Below are 23570 nucleotides of genomic sequence, written 5' to 3'. Positions count from 1 at the left end.
ATGCAAGTGACACTGCCTGGGATTTATGATTCTTAAAGCTAGAGACTTTCTGGAAGTCTTTTCACTGACTAGCCAGCAAGCATCAAAAAGCTAATGGCATCTTAGAGTATGAGGTAATGATTTATATGACAAGTTCCTCAAGTGTTAAAAATGCTGGCAATTCACATCCATGAGGCCACATGCATAGAGCTTCTCTCTTCTGCCATGACTGCTGATAAAATACTTTTAATTATATTATGCAATCATCCCAAAGAAAATAGATAGCTTTCAGCTGCTGAGTTTCCTTTCAATGACCTGATTAAAATGCATCCAGGGAGATAGGCCCCAGATGTTCTTGTCATTAACTGATAAGATATTGCTAGCAATCTTTACTGATTGCTGAAACTATAGGAAAAAATACAAATAATAGGAAAAGAGCATTGTCTTAATAGCAAAATACAAACAGCATCTCCTATAAGCTGTATCTTTTAAGGATTTATCTTTCTTTACCTTTTAATGTTCATATTTATTTTCCCTGGGGTTTGATGGGGTTTCTATGTTACCTCTGCTTGTTCACTGGGGAATAAATTACAGCAGTGATGGCAGGCATGCTCTTTGAATTAAGTTTATAAATAGTGTCGATTTGAGGCAAAATTGTGAATAAGATAATTTTACTTCTGATGTCTCACATGTTTGTTCATAGAATAATTATTTTTATTTTGAGTTTCTAGATAGAAATTAATTCTCACTCAGATTGCGATAATAGCTCTTATCCTTGCAACCAAACTCTGTGCTTCTATCTGTCCTCTAAAAACCCTGCAAGCTGATATTTCTAGGACGTGCAAATCATCATGCCTCCACTGTCCCCCAAACCTTCAATAGTTCCCAAACCTACGAGATCGATTCACAGAATCATAGAATTCTGGAAAATGGGATTGGGAAGATACTTACTGGTTAAATTTCAGGCTTTGCAGATCACACCATCTCTGTGGTCCAGGGCATCCGCAGGCATTATGTAAATGAATGGGCGTGGCTGTGTTCCAGTGAAACTTTATTCACAAAAACAGGGGTCATACTTTGGTGACCCCTGAATTGGTAGACCAACAATATGGTCTGTTATAGAGTTGAGCCTCTAAGATCCTGGAAAATTTATTTTCTGTTCTCTGAAAACTATTGCCAAAGTTCCTAAATTGCTCTAAAAATACAAAGTTTGTCCACACAATGAAAAAACAGTCAAGGCAGCACTGTTCAGCATGTTAGGGCAGAGCTTCTGTTTGAGTCAGTAATCAACCTCCTCCCTCCTGACAGGGCCAAGTATGCGTACAAACATAATTATAAACAGGTACGAAGGGTTGAGTCTATTGTACAAAATAAACTTTGAAGGATGATCTAGACGACCTTATAATTTTTGGATCCAGTATTCGAATACTCACTACACTCTTTGTTGACAAAATATAGCATCCTTCCATTAGAAAAGGAAGAGCCAAAAGGTTAATTGTGTGATCAGATCTTTTTCCTTGGACGGAGCAGTCTGAGCTGGCAGGTTATAATATACAGTAACGATTTTCTGTCATGTTCACAGTTGAGGATGGCAGCAAATTTTAAACAAAAACAGGAAACGCCAGAGATAACATCAGTATCAAGTTATCCATTTGGATGTTTCACAGTTGTTTTCAAACCAGTATGCGTAAACCATGTTTTTCACTCCCAAACTTTTTCCTCCTATGCGTTCCCCATTCATCAGATATAAAGATATTTACTGAACAAATATGTGGGTAAAAAAAAGCATGGATTAATATTAAAGGTGTGCCTATGTTGTTTTTTCTTTTATCCCAAGCAGAGACAGTGTTCCTTGTGGCATTCTGTTTGTGCTAGTCTTTTGCAATCAGAGAAAAAAGCTTTTTTCTCCTCTTCACGAAAAGCAGGCAAAAGAATTTTCATCAGTGAGAACAAGTGTCATCAGTATGGATGACTTCACTCCTTTTGTCTCTGTTAGAAGCGCACAGTGCCTGTGTCAGACAGCCATGACCACAGAAAGGAAGGCTCTCTGGCAGAGATCGCCAGTGGCTTGCTCAAGGAACTAAGCTAGTGTGGAAGACATTTTCAAAGGTGACACAACAATGCCCCACTTCCTGCATGCTCCTTTGCAATGTGACCTGCTGCTTCTCCCATCAAGAGGTGGAGTCTCCCCCTCCTCTGGAATCTCGTCTGGCTCTGTGACTTACTTTGACCAATAGAATCCAGAGAAGGGATGCTGTGTGACTTCTGAGCCTAAGCCTCAAGTACCTTGCAGCTTGCGTTTTCTCCCTCTTGGAGCCCTGTGCCTTCATGTATGGAAGTCCCACTACTTTGCTGGAGAGACCACGTGGAGAAATAGGCTCCCAGTTATTCTAGCCACCCCAGCTGAAGGGCCATATGACTAAGGCCATCTTGGGTCATCCCTCCCTAATCATACCTTCAGATGATTGTAAAGTAGGATTGACCTCAGATGACACTGGAAGAAGAATGACCTAGATGAGCCCATTCCACATCGCAGAATCTTGAACAAATAAACGGTTGTGGTTTAAAGTTTTGGGGTGATTTGTCATGTAGCAGACATAATGGATATGGCTAATTCTATATATTTATTCCACGTAAGCATGATTAAAAGAATATTTGCAATTTCAAGGCACTAAGAAGGTGGAGGGTTGAGTTGCTGGTGTATGTTTGCCTCCATACTTTATCGTCTATGCAAATTTTTTTTAAAGATTGGCCCTGAGCTAACATCTGTTGCCAATCTTTTTTTTTTCTTCTTCTCCCCAAAGCTTCCCAATACATAGTTGTATATTCTAGTTGTGGGTCCTAGTTCTGCTGTGTGGGATGCCACCTCAGCATGGTTTGATGAGCAGTGCTAGGTCCACGCCCAGCATCCGAACTGATGAAAGCCTGGGCCGCCAAAGCGGAGTGCACAAGCTTAACCACTCCATCATGGGGCTGGCCCCACAAATTTTAATAAACACCAGCATCTTGCTTTAGATATTGAGCTAATGGTATCTATTTGCCCCACACTAGCAATTCAGAGAGGTTTGTATATGCAGAAAACAATATTAACAATTATATTTTCTGGTATTTTATAATTTTCAAAGAAATTTCATAATCATTGTCTTATTTCAGCCTTGAAATGCACCAGCGAGAGTCACAGGGCAGGTATCATGACCCCCATTAGATGTTAGACATTTGAGGGCCCAGAAGGTTAATAATGACTTTATTAATAGCACCAATAAGAACTGACATAGTTAGGATTTGAAATCATGTCTTCTAAGCTCAATCTCTTTGTTCTTACTATTCTCCCTTAGGTATTAAGCTGGCTTTGTGTGTGAGAAACAAGGAGATGTGTTTGGTACAGACTAAAATTCAATTTCTGCAGTTAGTGTTCTGTCACTGCAAATGTTTGCCAATGTCTAGGCTAAAAAATAAACATGGCACAGAGGTCTATTTTCATGGGTCTGTGGGTAAACCGAAGCATGTAAAGTGGTGAGCACAGTAAGTTCTAAGAAAATTGTGATTATTATCTTTGTTATTATTCATTCTGCACAATAATTAAATTAACAACCCCTCCCCTTCCCCCTGATACACACCAACACACCACTTGGAAACAAAGAGCCCAAGAATATTAGTGTTCAACTTTCAAGACTGAAATCACATTTTGGTGCATGAAAATACTGCACATTTTTTTGTACCTTTGGCACCCTAATATTTTCAAGGGAGCTTTGATTTTTATCCTTTCTATAATCTGTAAGTGGACCTGAATTTTTATAACATGAATGCTCATTTGAACATCCAAGCAGAGATGGCTATTCAAAATAGTCCTACATCAGATTTGATTTTTATGTGAGAAGAAACTTTTCTATTTTTATAACTTTTTAATAAAGTATATTAATCTTTCTATATAAGAGGTGATACAGAGGTTTATACAAGAAGTTTATTTTTGTTGTTATTACCGACTCTCTTTCATTTTAGATTTTTAAATATTTCAATGATTATTAGTAATTACAGGTAGATTAGCATCCTTGCTTTCTCACAAAATGATTTTTCTCACTTTTTTATTGCTTAGTCATTTCTACGCTAGACACCTGATTGATAGGGCAGTGGTTTTGTAACCAAATTCTCCTACCTGCACACTAATCTTCATTTTCTATCCAATATCTGAGCTCATTTTCTTGCCATATAAATCTTTCTACTCTTTACACTGGGGTTTGCTTTCTAAGCTACTTGGTCTTTCTTTTCGATTTGAAATCCCCTACAACGAGAATATTTAATGGAAGAGAGAGAGAGAGAAAGGGAGGAGGATCTGAGAAGCTATTTTCAGATGAGTTTTATGATTTTCAATTTGGCCTTTACTTGGAATAGAGTTCAGGCAAACTGTGGGTGTGCTTGAGATAAGAGGCAGCATTTGGATTCCCGCAGTTCTTTCATTAGGCAAGTTCTTTCTGTTGTGGACTTGACTTGGTCCTATTGCAGAGAGTTATTTTGACAATCCATTTCCTGCCTGCCCAGGTGAGAGGAGCTCAGAACGTGTTCTGAATACACTTTTAAAGAATAGTGGTCAAGAATTGCTATTTTTTTTTTACAGAGTTTTATTCCTTTCTACTTGTAGGGTTTCCCCTGCACAACAGATTTGCACTAGAACACACCCATGATGTAAACAGCATATTGCAAATATGGAACCAAATCTCAGAGGTCAAAATCACTTGATTAGATGTTTTAGGTGAAGAGAAGATGATAGTTCTCTAAAATAAAAGATATTTAAGATCAATTCTGATCAATTCACTATAATGTATATTCTTCTTTGGGGCTGATATTCAAACAACTTGCATCACTTATACCGAGTAACATCAGGCAGTTACAGTGTAAGCCCAAGAGAGCAGAGAGGAGCCATTATTTAAGAATCTGAACCTCCCAATTCAAAGTTACTCTAACTTTTGTCAGTTTAAGAATCCTAAAAGTCAATAGACTCAGTGTTGGGATGGGAGAGAGACCCTTTTCCCTTTCACAGTTAGTAAATTAGATACCGAAGGAATAGATAGAAGAGTGGGAGTTGGGAAGAAACAGGAAAGAAGGCGACTTCCATCTGGATTACCAAGTACAATGGAGAGAATGAACCTCGTTGGATGAGCTGGCACAGAACAGACTCTGGAGTCAGATCAACCAGGAGATGAAGCCCAGGTCTGCCACTGCCCAGCTCTGTGACCTGGGAGGGCCACCTAACCTTTCTCTGACTCAGTCTCCTCATCTGTACTAGAGGGTTAATGAGAAAATTTTGTTCATATGGTTGTTGTGGCCATAAAATGAATTAATTTGTTTGAGAACCTAGTGCAGGGCACATAATAAGCTCTATCTCGATTTGTGAGCTATCTTTATGACATAAATTATACAGGTTATCTGAAGGGGTCAGCAGCGGTAAAGACCTCTTTTACTGTGGAGGGTCGCTACCTAATGAAATCTCTGATATTTCTCCCCATTTCTCACAAGTCTCCTGATAGTATCTCTATTTTGGGTCTTGCTATTTCAAATCAATCCTCCAATGGGCAGCAACAATCACTGGGCTCCTTCTGAATCACACTGTGTCATCACTTTTCTTTTAAAAACTGTAAATCATGTCCCATTCATCAGCAAATCCAAACCACTAAGTATGACATTCAGGACATCCCAGGCTGGTCTTGACTTATCCTGTGAGCTGCGTTTCATCTCACACTACGCTCTTCCCTGCATCTTCGGCTACGTTAACGGTCCTGGGATGACTGTTCTTCTTTGCCTGCATGTACTGTTCAGAAAGGTCTGCATTTCACTGTAACTTTTACTTCTTTGGCTTTGAATTTTTCTTCTCCTGAAGTCTACTTGTGAAAACATAAATAATCTTCGAAAACATAACAAAACTAAGAGATAACCAAGATACTTTCTGCTGTTTTTTAAAAGCCTGAGTGTAGATACATGAATAGCATTACGTGTTTATTTCTGACTTAATTCCAATATATCAATCTCTTTACTATATTTACTGCTTTGAATGCCGTAAAAGGGACATGTCTTACTTCAAGGCAATTCATCAATAATTCAACAGTTTCTCCCCTTCTAAACCTTCTCTCCTTCTCTGCATACTTCTATTTCATATCCAAATCTATTCAAGAATTTCTTCTTAGCATTTCTGAAATAGGTCCTTTCTTCTACATTGCCATAGTCCAGGCCTCATTGTTGTAAATCCGAACTTCCACAACTTTTCCTGCATCTAATCATACTCCCATTTTTTTTACAGGTCTCAAGTTAAAGAGGAATGCTTTTAAAATGCTAATTCATTTTGCTTATCTGCTGAATACCCTTGAGTAGCTTCGCTATCAATAGAGAACAGTCCAAACTCCTTTAACTGATGTAGCAAGTACCACTTGAGGATGTCAGTTATATCCACCCTTGATGCTTGGTATGTGTGAGCTGCTGTTGGGACCAGAAGATGGCCCATCCACATATGTTTACAATGAAAACCCAGCTGCCTGTCCTGAAAGGGCTTTCCTGAAAGGACACACTAGTCAAGGCATCTAGGAATGATCTCATCTCATTATTTGAGTTGTGGAAGGAGAGGGGTGGGATGGGAAGGGATAATTTTGAATGCAGCCCAGTGCCTACACTAGAATATCGTCTAGCCAGCCCCCCTGGAAACACAATTCAGCTCAAAGGGAAGTGACTACAATAAGATAATTACCTATTTAAAGGTTCTTCATAAGAAGAAAAAAGTAACTTCTCAGATATTAAGAGAACAAAGTAGCAAGGATACATTAGAAACCTGGGTCCCTTGACTTTTATCTGATTCTATCACAGCATTCTGCTCTTTTGAATGAAGCAAGCCAAGAAGGGAGGTGACAAGTACTACTGTCAGGTTAATGATGCAACTTGGGAGCAATGAAGAGGGTTCTCCCCTTTATATTCCTGGTAACTGCATGAAGCACAGAGCACTGGGATCTCCTAGGAAGGCTTTGCCCTAGTCTTAACGTTTTTATAAGCTCACTGTATGGCTCTGAGCAAGCCAATTCCCCTCAGGAAGCCTCAATTTACTTATCTGTCCACAAGAGTCTTAGATTAGAAGTTTAGGGTAACTCACATACAAAATATTTCTTGTCCACTAATGAGCATGAATTCTGAGTAGAAACCCAGTACTGTCTCATCCAGGAGTTCAAAGGGTATCACTCTGCAGCAACTGATGGAGTTTTCCTCTGTGACTCAGAATCAAGGCAAAGGTATCACAGGACCTCAGAACTAGCTTATGTAGGGATGCTCACACAGGTGTGTCTCTCTCAGAGCTCTGTTCTTACACATCACCTCTGTAAATGTAAGAATTCCCTTTCCTTTCAGGCAGTGCTTCACCACTCAATAAAACGCTGGAGGGTGACACAAGTTCTTGGCTTACACTAGATGTGATATAAAGTCTTTGTATCCACTAAGAATGAAGATAAACTGTGAGCAATAACTTTAGAAGGAAGGAAGGAGGGAGGGAGGAAAGAAAGAAGGAAAGAAAGAAAGAAAAGGGAAGAAAAGAAAAAGAAAGAAAGAAAGAATACCCTACCAAAATTAAGTCAGTTCAGCTGAACATGAAGACAAAACACCTCTGACATACAAAGATAGATGATTATTGTCAAAAGTAAGGAAGTCACTCAGTTGGATTTAACATTTATAACCATGTCACTCAAAGAAACAGACTTGACTTCTGATCTCTCTTATTATAATCCTTAGCAAGTCCCTTTACTTCAGACCTATAAACACCTCTCTACACAGGAGCTACTCTGCGTAACTCGCTCTTTGCTTACTTCTGCCCTCTCATCATCACTCCTTGAACTTTGTGAAATTCTTTTTGTGTTTCTGAAGGAGAAAACCAAGATCTCGCTGAAAAGCAAGGGTAAGGAGAGAAGGAACATGTCCCAGAATTGGTTAAAAGGGGACACTGTGTAATGAAAGAAAAGCGGACATTGAGCCAGCCTTCAGGAGTTGTGGGTCAAAGCCCATTTTGCTAAGGAATCCTCATCTTTCCTTCAGTTCTCTTCTCTGGGAACTGTGCACATAGTAATCACTCAATAAATATTATTCTTTGAAAGAAGAAAAAAACTAAAAAAATAAAAGTGCTTTTATTCCTGCTGTTAATGTGCTCATTCTTACTCCATAGTTTTGCCTTTTCCAGAATGTCATATAGGTGGGGTCATGCAGTATGTACAATTGATACAATTTTGTCTCCCTAATTTTATCCAAAAGCTAGATCCATGTAAAATTGATATTCAGGCATATTCAATGGATGACAGATGTGAAAATTCCCTCAAATCACTGGACTATGTGATTGCTAGTAGCATTTTTTCAATATTCTACATTTCTAAGGCAATGAAAATTTTCTTAGGGATATTTTAATGGCTATTGAGTAGTGGTTAGAGAATAATAAAGTCAACAGTCTTCAAAATAGCAGCTGCTAGCTGTTAGTTATCTTCCATGGTACAGGGACTATGCAAATTTCTTTCTACTTATCATCTGAATTATTTAGAACAATCCTGCAAATAATGATCATTTTACAAATGATAAAACTTTGATTCATTGACACTAACAGTATCATTACAATTACTTATGGGTGTAGATACAGGATAAATATTTAGGAATATCTGCCTCTGAGTCACTGCTCTTTTTCATACTCTAAGCCTTGTCTTTCTTCTTGGTCAGAATTAGACCTTTCTTTTGTTGCCTCAAATGTTTTAAAAATGTTTGGCATCTCTCCAAGACTAGGCTTTTTGTTGGCTAATTATAATCTTGAAAATGAAAGTCTCCAGTTGTCCTTCAGGGGCCATTGAGAAAATATTGCTATATGTTCTGTTCCTTAATAGCTCCACTACTATAAATAATGTATATGGCCTGGCCCATATCAGGCCTCATTAAAAAAGATGGAGTTTCCAACAATTCACTCATATAATCAACTGTGAATCAACAACACCATCTGATTAACTCTGGGTTTCTGCTTGAGAGTTGCCCGCTCTGTGCAGCCACACCACGATGCTGGTGTGGTGTTGATGAAGGGGCTAGGAACTATATTTTATATGTGAGATAATGAAGGACCCAAACCAGGGCTGTGGCTTCAAGGAACAACAACTCATTTGGCAAATAAAAATGAGGAAATCAAGATATTTTCAAAAACCACAGACCTAAAGTTTAATCTCACCTGGTTTACCACTGCATTCAGGCATGGTGGGGGATGTTTGCAGGTGTGATTGGTTGGGGGAGCCTAGTGAGTGTTGAGGAAGCTCAGGAAGCCTCTCCGGATTAAGGAAGAGAGCATGCAAGTGCCCAAGTTTAGTTCAAGGGTAATGCATTGAGTTTTAGAAAGTATGTATAATTTGGAGGTACTTCATGGTCCGTTTCTTAAAACTTTCCATTTCTCAGTCCCTGGGGAACTCTACTTAAATTCTAAGTAGAGTGGTGATAAAAGAGTAAGTAGAAGGTAAAAGATCTAGAAAATTGTGAGCGCCTCGTAGCAGTTTCTGCAACAATTAGGTGATAACACACTTGGCCAGACACAAGAGCTCTCACACTGGGGATCAGAAGCATTTGCACTGATATTGCTGGTTGTGCCAACAGTGGTACTTACGTTGGGCACTAGCATTGTAGCAACTTCAGTAGGATCTGTCATTTTCTTCTTCTGTTTGTGCTCAGAAGAAGAGGAAAATGGCAGATGCTGTGGATTGTCAAAACAGCCAACTTAATGAGCATGCTGGAGACACTATCTTGGAATCTGTTAGGTAGGTGGACCAAATTAGCCTTAACAGGAGAGAAACAGGAGGCGGGAAATAGGATAAAACTGCAGAGGGCATGGGTGAGACTATAGATTTGGGGCAGAGAAGGCTCACATGTTACCTGATAGTTTAGCGGGGTTCACTCACTACGTGAATGGATGTGTGTGAGTGTGTTTAGTTAGATTTCTAAAGCCTCATTCTGTTGAACTCTGTGGGATACAGGATATGGGGTTGAGCCAGTAGAGTGTAAACCAAATGATTTGGCACCCAAAAGTTAATACATGAAGAAAGAAAAGGTTATTTGAATTTATCGTTCGAACAGATAGAAAACAATTAATATCTAAGAAAATTAAGAATTAAGGTCCTGCGGAGACATAAGAAATTATTAAGTGAAATTACAAACTCTTTTAAGTGGGTAACGTAAGGGATAAATTTATGTGAAAGGAAGGATTATCACCGAAAGAAGAAATTGTCATTCTAAGAATTCGAGTAAAACAGCCCCCACAGGTCTGGAAGGACGATTATTAAATAAGCTATACTAAACTGCACTGAAAATTTTTTATTTTGCACAGTGAGTCAATCATTAAAGGTTTTTTAGGTCAGCTAAATTCAAGGCTTGGTTATTTATCCCAACCTGTCCTCGTTCCTAGATGAGAGCTGGGATCTGTGGGGGCTCAGCCTGCTGAGTTCAGAGAAAGCTCAGGAGGAAACGGCTCCGGAATTGGGATGAGGCGGTGATAATTGTGCTGCCACAGATAGATATGAGGGGTTACCATAGCCATGGCTGTTGGACCTGCTTTTTATCAAACTAGATCCATGGATGGGGAGAGCCTACTTCATTCATCAGCTTGTAGTAAGGACACTTTGTGTCTGAAAATGCAGTGCTCTTTCAGAGCACAAATTGCTAGTTTATATATACATATGTATATCCTACTCTGTGCACAAGGCACTGTGAATGCTGTGTGAAGGAGGCAAATCCTTTCACTCAGCAATCTACCACTTAGTGAGGGAGATGACAGGTAAACATGAGACTGCAATTCATCTTAATCAAAATTTTGGTAAAAGGCATTGCCAGTTACAACAGAAACACTGAAGGGCAATGAGTCCAATTTGGCTATTGAGTAAGAATTCCTCAAAGGGTTTCACGTAAGCTGTATGATGGAAGACATCAAAATTGACAGCCGAGAAATGGAGCAGAATGTTGGAAATACTTAACTAGAAGTACTGATGGGAAGCATTATTCTCCACTTGGCAAAATTGAAAACATTCCCTGACAAAGTTACCTCCAGCGAGTTGTAAAGCCACCTCAAGCCAGGTCAAAGGAGGAAAAGAATGAATGAACACGCACAATTTAAAAAATGAGTCCTTTTCTTCCAGGAGGGTTCATTTATTTAGAGCTGGGAGTAGAAAACCAGAGTTCACAGGTTTTCTCTCAACCTTACAGGCTGCTAACTTCTTTGGCTTTGTTTTAGGCCAAGATCATAAAAATTCTACCCAGTGTAAATAGGAGTTGAAGTAAGCTGGACCCTGAAAGGATTTTTTTTTAAATGAATTATTTCAACTCAACTTAGTTAAATTAAATTAAATTAAATTAACTTAGTTAAATTAGAGTATTTTCTGAAATATCAACTGGTCTGGCTCTAGAATGCCAAAGAGCCAAAAGGCTCAGTGAAACCACAGCTCCAGCTTTTAGGGCATTTCCATGTGGCCTTTCTCTTCAGGGAAAGTATATTGACAGTCTGGAAATGTTCAAAAACTAGGAGGAAAAACAAAGAATTAAGCTGCAATTCTCAAAGGTCTAAAAACATTTTGTTTAAAAAATAACATTTATATTAAATGTTACTAACCCCGTTTTGCGTATTTTTGTTCAACGGACATTTGATGGCTAGTCTACGACAGAAGTGTGGTTGGGTGTGAATAGAAAGAAAATCTCATTCCTGACACAAGATATCCAGTCAATATCCACCTTTGTTATTTCAGAGGAACACTTGCAATCCTCCTCGGTATGAAGCACCAAGGAATCTGGGTGTTTATTCTCACACTCGGAGGGAGACTGATGTGAGTAATTGGTCTCGTGTTGAAACAACTGAAATCTAAGTGTTAAAGAAAAACTTTCCAATAATAAGTGAGTTTAATAAAATAGTCATTCTGAAGCACATATTTCTAAGGAATGCTTAGGGTATTGCTAATCCATGTAGCAGTAAGACCTTTTGAAATGCTGCCCAAGGCGAGAGACTATAATAATTTTTGAGAATCTCAATATCCATAAACATTAAGGTCCCATCAATCAACCTGGACTCCTTAGAATAGACTTGGTCTTCACAGGTCTGGATTTGAGTGCAGACACCTCTAGTTATTAGCCTGGCCACTTTGGACAATTTATTAACCTCTGCAAGTCTCAATTTCTTAAGATGTAAAAGGCACATAATATGCTTGAAGGATTCTTATAAAGACTACAAATCATATATGAGCTGCCACCATGTTCCTGACCCCGCCGACGTGTGCCAACATCACATTTTCCTTAATAACCATGTTATAATAGCTCAATCTTGCCAAATTAGCAGAAAATCTAGTATTTTCTCCAAAGCCAACTGCCATCAATATTCTTGAAAATCCTTATACCTGTCTATCTATCAGAAATTCTTGCTGCTTCTATGTTGCCACCTGTCAAAAATGCAGAAGCTCTGACATAACCCTTGAGGAGGGACTCAGCAACCAGACTGTCTGACACCAGAAAATCCCATCATTTAATCTCAGTTCAAACTCAGCTGCTACCTGGCCAAGAGTGGTGGGATGCTAATGCCATGGGTCCCTGTGCTGATGCCCTGGCAGTGTGCAGCCAGAGAGCCTTTACTGAGCTATTCACTTACACCCGGTGCCATGCTCTAACACTTGGTTATTTATTCAGGTTCTGTTGATTCTCAAACTATAAAAATTCTGCCATAACTAAACTGCCAAGACCCTGATCTTAGAATACGTCATGTAACTGCAGCATTCACTCCCTAGAGAACCACTATTATATACTTTCTGTCTCTATAGATTTGCCTGTTCTGAACAATTCACATTAGCAGAATTATACAATCTGTGGTCCTTTGTGACTAGCTTCTTTTACGTAGCAAATCGGGTAAGTGTTTTCAAGCATCATCCACATTGTAACATCAGCAACCTAATTCCACTAGTTGGTCTTATATTTAATATGATGGTCTACCCATAGGGCCTAACGCTGTCCAGACACACACATACAAAAGTGTATCTTCATCTTCTCTGTATGATCAGAGAGGCTATTTAATACAGTAAAGCCTTAACTGGACTTGACGGATTATACACTTGGAAATTTGGGTTCTAGTCCTGGACGTACCTTTAACAAACAACGTGTCCTAGGTCATGCCATTTTCCTTCTCTGGAGCTCAATTTTCTATTCTGCAAAGTAGAGTATATTTAATAACATTAGTAGTTTTCAAAAATATTTTTTGAGTTAGTAGAATGGCTCTCCCTCTTTTCAATTATTTTTTAATCAAGCAAAACTGATACCGACCCTGATATCAGTTTCCTCACATTAAACCCAGCATGTATGGGGTTAAAACCAAAACTCTCATTCCCTGCTTACTCTCTGGCTTCCTGGCTCCAGAATCCACTATCCTCCATGGAGACAGACACCATCAAGGACAAGCACCTGGATTATCTCCTCCCGCAAAGAGATACGGGCTGGTGGGCAAGCTGCTGACCAGCAAGGTCATGAGCGCCCTCCTGTCTGCAAGTAGTCTCAAGGCCAAAGACAGGCTGGTGGGAAAGCTCCGACCAGCAAGGCCATATGCTCCTCCTCCCCTACCTAAAGCCCCAAATAAAAACCCTTCCTTTTAGCTTTTCAGGGAGTTTGGGATTTCAGCATTAGCTGCCCTCTCTCCTTGCTCCGCGTTGTGCAAAAGTAAAATTCCTACTTTCTCCCACCACTCCCGGTGTCAGAGATTGGCTTGCTGCACAACGGGTGAGTGAACTCATTTCAGGTTCCGTAACAAAACTTCTTTTGTCCCCTAACATATAAAACCTATGAGAATGGAACTGCTCTGGTTGAAGTCTGTACTATTTATCAAAGTACTGTCTTTCAGCTCCAAAGATGTCCTTCATTATCTGCTCTGTGAGAACTGAGACGGACCCTGTAAACGATTCACTTTTGCATCTAGCGTGACATTCAGATTTCTCAGTAGAGGGTGCTGAAGACACACCGCAGGAGGAAGGGGTTTCTTTTCCCGGTCTGGTCTACCTCTAATTTATTCTTCTACTCTTTCTGCATGGAAGTCAGTGGCACGTCTGAGGGAGATCCACTGATTCTTACCCCAATCAAGTTATAGCCTCACCTTCACGAACTTCCCACTGAATTTCACAATCTTATGGGTACGTTGTCAGTGAGTCTCGCAAGCACTCCAGCTGTTGGCTTCCCACACTGGGCCTGCCTGCATCCTAGCGGAGTGTTTTCTGCTTGCCAGGCCCAGCTGCAATTCCCTTGCTTCCAGCCCACCTGCAACATGGAAGGGTGTTTCCACATGCCAGTCCAAGCCATGATTCCTTGTCCTCCAGCTTTGGTCCAGCATGAATGGACTAGCTCTGACCCAGGACAACCAAGTAAATTTCTCCGTCATATTTTGAATTTCAACTAAAACTTCTCCAACAAAGTTTAAATCCCAGCCTTGGTGAGGGATCCCCACTTCCAAGTTTATTCTTTCCTTGGGTACTCTTCTTCAATCTAGGTTATTTAGAATTCTCTTTACCCTTTAAAGTTAATCCCTTGTTACTAGATAATAATTCTTGATGTTAAACATTCCTTGTTCAGATTACTGTGTTGTAATCTATTCTCTGACTGGATCCTGTCTAATACAAAACTGCCATGGGACAAGGGGCTGGAGGTTTGTCTATTCACTACTCCTGTTTACCTGTGGGAAGAATATGCTATCAAAGGAGAGATACAGTTTGAAAATCACTGGACCAAGTAATCTTTCTGCCCTGACATTGTCAGGTCCATAATGATGGCAGGTATAGTGAACTCAAATTGACAAAGGTTTTCAAATGCAGAAATTGACGGGATCCATCACCACCTCACAAACAATGTTCTGTAACAGAAAGTCCACTTAACTTTGAATGAAGACATCTGGGTCTATAACTTGGATCCACTACTAAGAAATATACTTAGTCAAAATGTGAAATCTCTGTGGGCCTTAGTGTCCTCATTTATAATTTGGGGTCTGTAATCCTGGGAATTTCACAGGATTGTCATGGAGATCATTATGATAATACACATGGCATTTATTTATATACCATGACTATCAAATATACTAGTGGTTGTGATATCTCTTGCTTTTGTTGTCACAACCTTCCTTATTTTTCATACTGAAAAACTGAAGCCTAGAAAGTATTAGAAATTTACCTAAGATCACCTGATAAGACTCATCATGTGTTTGTCCAGTGCAATATACTTACCTCATAACATAGTACATTTTGATGACATATAGGAAAACCATACCAGAAGGATCTACCATACGTACTTTCATGTTTTGAATTGGTATTTATAAGGAAATATCATTTGTAAATATGTAAAAATTAATTTGGTATAATTTATTTAAATTCTTTATTAAATATTTATGATTTTTAAAGATTTTTGATATTCTTGTTTTCACCAGAAGAGGCCACTATGATCCAACTTAACGGAATTATTATCACATTGAATAATTCTATTTGCTTTAGAAAATTGCCAGGCACTTCAAAAGGCAATGGTTATGTCTTTCTTTTGTCTTTACTCTTCTTTCAAAGGCAGCCACCTCTTCCATCTGAGAGCAGTGATTGTAGACACTCTTTCTTGCTACTCCTTAGAAGAAACCAAGATTTTAGAGATAGACAGACACAGATTCCAATCTTGGTTCTACCACAGAGACAAACTGCTTAATGCTGGGAAGTAACTTAAAATTGTTCCGTTTTGCAAAACGAAAATGATAGCTTCTAGCTTCTTTGCATTTAAAAAAATTAAATGAGGTATTGTCATTAAAGTTCTTAAAATAGTACCTGCAACATAGAAGAAGATGAACACGTCTTAGTTCCTACGCCTTTAGACTCTCTGATGCCCTGCTGCTCATCTCACTCCATTATCACCAAGTATTTTTTAAAGAATTCTAAAATGGTTTACGTACATTTACCTGAAAATGGAGAAATGGGTGGAAGGCTAAATTCAAGGCTGTTTAAAAGGTGATAATAGTGACTGGTGGGGAGAGATTATGGATTTATTAATTTTTTTCATCTTTAAATTGTAATTAAATTTTTATCTTTATATTTTAAAAATAATGAACACATACTACTCTTTAAATATAAAATATTAAAAAAATTAACAATAACTCATTTTGCCTTAGATAGCTTTCCTATTTCTGGAATCTTTTAGCTAAAGGGGATATGTGAAACTGAAAGGTAAAATACTAAAGGCAATGGTCATTTTGTTGCCTGTCAGCCTTAACCAAAGCCGTCCTTTGGAGACACAGCTATTGGATTTGGTTTTCTTTCATTACATGATAAGAAACAGTTAATAGATTATGGTTACAATGGACAGAGAATTACTCAGTACAGAAGACACGAGGTAGAGAAAACCTCTGAAGAGAATGATCAGGAATATGTCTTTCTTTTCTGATGATTACATTTTGTAAAACACAGCATGATGAAAGTTTTATAAACCTCAAACACAAACACAACTGAATAAATGTTTCGTGTGTGTGTATGTGTGTGTGTGATGTCAACCTGTACTAAGAAAGGCAAGGGCATTATCAACGAAGTTTAGGATTTTGACTGTCTTTGGGAAGGGAAGAGGAAAGAGGATGAAAGAATGGAAGGTCTTGATATTGTTCCCGCTCTTAAGTTAGAAAGGTGGGTTCACAGTTAAATGGCGAGTTCCTTTAACTATTTTAATTCATAGTGAATACACAAATGCATATACATTTACATATTTGCATTTATTCTAAAGCATATATCAATTCTTATATAGTGATAATTTTATTAATTTTGACAAAACAAAATGTACCTGAAAAGCACATACCAACAACTTGAGTAATATTCGCCAACACCAAAGGTAAATTATATGAGCGCCATTATTGTATTTTCCTATCTTTGAGTGACTTTTTTTGGAGTTTTTGGCACATATCTTTGCTGCATATGCTGTTGCCATGGGACTAACTATTTCAGAAGCAACAGCTGTGTCAAAGAGCTTGAGCATGAATTCTGTCATAGTCATTGTTAGATTACTCTTAACGTTTTCTTTTTTGGCCAGCTGTGCATTTACAATTTTAAGAATTTATCATATGAGCTTGTTTTGTTTTGGGGGCAAACTTATGCTCAGAGCCTGAAACTGTCTTTGCCAATAGTTTACAGAGCTCAGGTTCACCGTGGGATTTATTGTGGTTACACAAGCCAATAGCATGAAGGATAATGTCTCTTAGTAAGCCAGTGAAGAAATTCCATAGCATACTCCAAACCAGTGATAGATTAATCACGCTATTTTTCCAGGTAAGGGGTGATGAAAAGAATAAGGTCCAAATTGAGCTCAAGGTGAATCTTTTAATACGAGGAGACACTCAAGAGAGATGGCTTGACCAAGTGAGAGCTGATGTCCAGCTGCCAGTGCAAAAGGAAAATGAAAAGTCCTTTTGCTGTTGCTAGAGTATGTTGCCAGGGAACAATGGTGTGGTGTTGGCCAGCAGGCTGATCTTCATGGGGCCTCTGTGCAGTTTGTCACCACTACTGATAAGGAGCTGATAACCCAGTGTCTTTGGAGAGTTTATTTAGGTCAGCAAAGTGTTGTCTTGCCCAGACTGAAACTCTCGAATAGTCTCACAAACTCACGGTATTCGTAGTCTAAATGTCCCCTTGCCATAGTTGCTTGTCCGTATGTTCTTGCTGATAAATCCCCAGTGGGGCCCTTCCATAGCTGGGCCACCGAGTTCTTATCAACGACAACAGATGAGATGACGAGATCCTGACGCAATTTACTTCATTCTTATATCAAAACAACTTTTTTTTGTCTTTAAGCATAAACAAGTAAATTAAAACAACTTCACCTGAGTCATAAACAAGTGAATTTGAAATCATATGAAACCAATACACAAGAGCTGAAAATATGACATTTATAAATATATCAGGAAAGAATCACCCATAGCGTATAATAAATGCCATGATAATTAAAGACGCATCCAGTAAAACACAACCTGATCACGATGGGAAAAATTCTTTGTAACATGCTCTTTTCGTATTTGCATGGGTTTTCTACAACTGAACATTAAGCTGTGGTGCAATGGCCAACACATTTACCGGAACCTTGTCTGGTAGTTTGTGGACTAGTGTACACTTTGACAGTACGTTTATCTCAGGAAGCGATTAAATACGGGCACCAGACATGTTTGGGCTTGAAACAAAAAGAAGCTATAGAAGAGCCACAACCTTTATACTCAAGGACACTGTTCCAGGAAATTTAAATATATGCAGCTATGTCAACAGTAGCCTTATTCTAAGTTCTGATCCATCAATAAATAAACTCATCAACATAATTTAAATCACTGATGTACTCTAATGTTAATATTTATTATATAACAACTTAAATGTGCGTGCTATCTATTAATTTTAAAAGAGAGCTAGAATGTATGAGATTCAAATCAACTATTTGCAGAATTCCTTTTTCTGAAGAACCTTAGAGTCTTGGCGAAAACCACGGAATGCTGCCTGGCTATAACCATGATGGATCATGGGAGTTCCAGTCCAGGAACCTGAAGTAGAAGCTGAATGGGTTGCACCCAGCTCCTGTACTCTGGCCATGAGACACCCGAAGATCGTGCCATGCTACCGATATACCTTGTTCGTGTCTGGGCCACATGAATTCACATGTTTTGCCTTTCTTTTACTTTTTTGTCTTGTAGGGTCATTCTAATTTCTCTGGTGAGAAATGGAAGCAAATACTAGCTTGGGAACCTTGGTCTGGCTGTTAAATCCATGCTTGGAATGAATTTATTTGCCCACGGAAATGCTTATTGGAGGTAGATGTTTCTAGCCAAATATGGCCGAGCATTACAGGCTTTAAAATCTCTAATAACTTGCTTCCTATTTTGTGGAGATTTTTTCTTTTCTTTTCTTCTTCTTCTTCTTCTTCTTTTTTTTTTTTTGGTGAAGAAGATTGTCCCTGAGCTAACATCTGTGCCAATCTGCCTCTATTTTATATGTGCCATGCTGCCACAGCATGGCTTGATGAGCAGTGTGTAGCTCTGTGACTGGGATGCGAACCCACAAACTGCAGACTACCGAAGTAGAGTGTGTGAAGTTAAACACTATACTGCCGGGCAGGCCGCCTATTTCACAGAGATTTTTTTAAATTATTCTTTTAAACATCTACTGCATGCCCAGCACTGTGTCTTTTGCTTCACAGCAGTGTGTACTTGCATATCTGTAAAAAAATGAAAGCCAGATATTCCATTTAAAAATCTTTCAGGTTACATTTACAGTTTTTGTTATATTAGAAGGATACAATATCTGGAATATTGTAAATATTAGCATTTAATAATAAAATTATATCAACATTTTAATTGTGTTTAATAGAATATAAATTCCACAATGATTTGATACCCACCATCATCATTTAAAATAAATCAACAATTTTCTTTAGCATAAAATACTTTATTTTCTCTTTTATTCTTCCACTCATATTTCATTTCCATTTCCTCCATAATTTCCATTCTTATGTAATATATTTTTAAGTTTGAAAATCTTTTACTGATCACCCCATCATATCTATCAAAATTAAAATTTATACATTAATTGGAATTTTTATGTTTGTTTTATTTTCCAAGACCCTGTATGTTGTAAGTCTCTTCTGGATTGACGTAAGTTCTTCTTCTTCTTATTATTATTATCATTAGTACACAGCTAATCAAAATGACATGGATATATTATAAAATTTGATAATTATGAAAGTTGGAAATATATCTTTTAATGAAATAAAAATTGCCACTTAATAAAAATGATGCATAAAACAAAAAACTAATCATCTGACAACTATAGTATCTTTTTTGAAGATAGAGAAAGTAATCATCTGCAAGAGGAAATAAGATGAGAATTAGTTATAATTGAACCAATCACTTTACGGTAATTTGATAAACTGTTTTTGACTGTCTTAATGAATAATAGACAGTGAATCTGAAAATAATAACATAGAAGCTTTATCCTTAGGTATTATCCAATATAATGTGAAAATTTAGGTTCCAGAAAATATTTGGTTAATTCTCATGATTAAAATATTCTCATGATTAAAATCTCTCTCCTTTAGCAACTCAAAGGAGCAATCTTTTTAAATAATGACTAGTCCAAGGATGAGTTTTAAGAGTAGCTGGAAAAAATTTCTTAGGTGCAAGCTAATAAAATATTACTGTTTTAATGTTAAATATTTCTTACAGGATCTCTTTTAGTTTTGTTCTCAGGAGCCGCTCCTTCAAGAGGACTATTTTCTTTGAAAAAGCTCAGAGATCCAGGAGAAAAGAACGTAAATGAACATTATTATTATTTCTACACCCCGTTCTACCATATCTCAATTCAGAAGATATGAAGTCACTTTTCTGTTACTAAGCTTTGTATCCCCACTCCAACCCAACCCCAAACACAGAGGTTTGTGGGACCCTTCCCATCCCCGGACAAATCACCATAGTAAAACTTATAATAGATAAGGCATATGGATTTCTTTTATAAAGAGGGGAAAGGAGTATTTGTGAATCCAAAGATATTTACAGGCAAATCTATTGTAAGAGATTTTACCAATGAAAGTTAAAGATCTGGAAAATGATCTTCTCGGGATCTATGTGATCAAATGAAGATCCTTCCTTTAGCACACTCTAATCATATGCATATATTGAAGAGAAGTACCGTATAGAAAAAAATGTAATCCTTACAAAAGAGATTAAAACCATGGATTGAACGTCTTAAATATTCACTCTGTAGCTTTAAAATTAGACCTAAGACTGCAGGATAAGGATGGCATTAAACATTGTCCAGATTTGATCTGTAAGATTGCCATCTTTGAATATGTCACTCGACTAGTGGACACTTTTCTTCATGTGAGCCAGGAAGGATAATATGCTGGCGAGGTAGGGAGATCTAAAAATTATGTTTCTGTGAGCCTCTCCCCACACTCTGGAAACCTATGCTTTGCCAAGTTGTATAGCTGATACTGGAATGCAGACCTGAAAAGGCATAGTCCTTGCCCTCCTAAATCCACAGTATAGTCATGCAGACAGACATACAAGCAGATGATAACTACACATAGTTGTTACTCTTTGTGGATGTGTGTGTTACAATGGATGTCATTACAAGATGCCAAGGAAACACAAACCAAACAACTCTCCGATTTTTCTGGGGTATCAGGGGAGTCTGTCACATCACAAACTTTATTTGCTTTGATCACCTGTGCTACACATTTCTCAAGAGAGTATGAGAATCCAAAATCAGGAAGTGTCGCTATAATGCTTTCTTTGACAAAGTGGTATTTCAATATGATATCATAATAACTTAGCCTATGTGGTTGTAATGACTTCTTTACTGCTACCTATGCCCCCACATTCTTTACGAAGCTTTAAGCTATGCTGAAATTGAACATTCTTCTTTAACAATTATCATTCCTACTAATAAACTAATTTGGCGGTTTTCTGGAGGTCAACAGGGTAGATGGTTTTGAATTTGACTCCTGTTGAAAAAAGTGCGCTTAGCCCAATAGATGGCACTGTGATATAAATTAGCAAAGTTATGAAATTGAAATAAAAAAACAAAAATGTAATCATTATCTTTTTTCCCCCTCAAGCAGACTTTATGAAGCATTAATCAATTCAGAGAAGCTAATAAAATGCCTGGAAAATGAATCCCAATGTTATTTAGATTATGGCTGTTTATCAATAAACAGAAGAAATTTATGGGCCAGCTATTGGAGTGTACTAAGTGACAAGCTGGTCAACACAGATTTGACCCTGATAAAGTTTGGGGATATTTTTGATGCAAACGTTCAAGTTTGGATTTGTTTGCGGGATGAATTCCATTATCCTTTTTTTTTTCAAGGAGTCAACTTTGACAGTCCTTGCGTTGAAATCAAGTAGTCTTCACAGCAACTTCTTTTGTAAATTTTAACATCCTGCCAGCTCTTTGCCTGAGATGCCAGTCTCTTTAATATGTCAGGAGAATGTTTATCTACCACAGTGAACTAACATTTATTTTTGTTCTAAATTAGAAAAACAATAGGACTGAATCAGCTTGACATGACATTTAGCTGAACACCATCAGGGATGTTTTCATTGCTGAGGATGAAGAAATATAAGGAGAGACGAGTCCGAAAATTGAAGTGGATGCTGCATTCAGAAAGGGGCTGTCTGAAGTGAGGCTGGTTGGAGACCAGGGGAATGTTTTCTGATCATCAAAAACCTGGGATAATGATAGTCTGAGAACATGTATAAAAGATTCTGTATTTTGAAGAGCATTCACAGTCAATATTTCACTTGTTTCTCAGCAGTATGTTAAGAAAGAAGTTAGAAAACAGAGAGTGAAGTATTATCATATTCTGATGAGGAAACTGAGTGATCTTGACTTAGTTCACAGCCAGCATTTGAGAGGACGGCTTGACACAAGGACAAAGACCATTTTGTTGTTTTTCATTCTAATGACCCGTCAGTAATAAAAAAGAAAAAATCTTGGGGCCAGTCCGGCGGTGTATTGGTTAAGTTTGTGCACTCTGCTTCAGCAACCTGGGGTTCATAGGTTCAGATCCCGGGTGTGGACATACACACTGCTCATCAAGCAATGCTGTGGCGGTATCCCTCATACAAAAGAGAGGAAGACTGGCACAGATATTAGCTCAGCAATAATATTCCTCAAGCAAAAAAGAAGAAGATTGGCAACAGATGTTAGCTCAGGGCCAATCTTCCTTACCAAAAAAATAAAATTAAATAAATAAGTAAACAAATCTTCACTTTAAGAAGTCTGTTTCTATTCAGGTTCAATTTTTTGCAAAGTGGGATGACGTAAGGGTTAGAAGTTATATTTTTGTAAATGGGGGCTGGCCCCGTGGCCCAGCAGTTAAGTTCTCACGCTCTGCTTCGGCGATCCAGGGTTTCATCGGTTCAGATCCTGGGCTCAGACATGGCACCACTCACGAAACCACGCTGAGGCAGCATCCCACATGCCACAATTAGAAGGACCCACAACTAAAAATATACAACTATGTACCGGGGGGCTTTGGGGAGAAAATGGAAACATAAAACCTTTAAAAAAAAAAGAAGTTATATTTTTGTAACTGAAGATTCCTTCTACGTCATAGCCTGTGCCCTGGAAGACAAGGTGACATAGCAGGAAAGACACAAAGCTGGGAGTTAGCACACATGGATCTTACCAATTCATCTTTCTGGGTCTGTGTTTTCTCATTTATGTAGCAATAGGGTAAAAAGGATTATTTCTAGAGTCCCTATTAACACTAAAATTCAATTATTATTTTAGTTTTCTAATGTTGAATATAATAAATGATGTTAAATTGAATGATCTCATTACCATACATGGTAAATCATATTTTAGAATAAAGGTTGAATTATTCCTTTGTAAGTCTGTGAACACAGCAGTGAATTTCTAGGTTTTCCTGACGTCATCAATATTTTTGGAAATAAGTTCATTAGAAAGAACGATTCAACCTCGTTTGTAGAGAGTTTGTTTTTGTTCCCTCCCTACGTCCTTCCCTTCCTTCCTTCCTTCTTCCCATGGATATTGACTGAA

General features: G+C 38.1%; 1 long non-coding RNA gene across 1 annotated transcript in view; it reads left to right on the top strand.

Moving 5' to 3' along the window:
- LOC138917914 (uncharacterized) overlaps nucleotides 1-23206 on the top strand; it is a 31538-nt gene extending 8332 nt beyond the window's left edge. The window contains exons 2-3 of the long non-coding RNA XR_011426579.1: nucleotides 18701-20313; nucleotides 22042-23206. This is a non-coding gene — a long non-coding RNA (uncharacterized lncRNA). The remainder of the gene's footprint in view (nucleotides 1-18700; nucleotides 20314-22041) is intronic.
- Nucleotides 23207-23570: the final 364 nt, after the last annotated feature.

Source organism: Equus caballus, chromosome 15 (assembly GCF_041296265.1).
Source record: "Equus caballus isolate H_3958 breed thoroughbred chromosome 15, TB-T2T, whole genome shotgun sequence".
In the NCBI taxonomy this organism is placed as follows: domain Eukaryota; kingdom Metazoa; phylum Chordata; class Mammalia; order Perissodactyla; family Equidae; genus Equus; species Equus caballus.
This window is presented reverse-complemented; position numbering and strand designations above follow the sequence as displayed.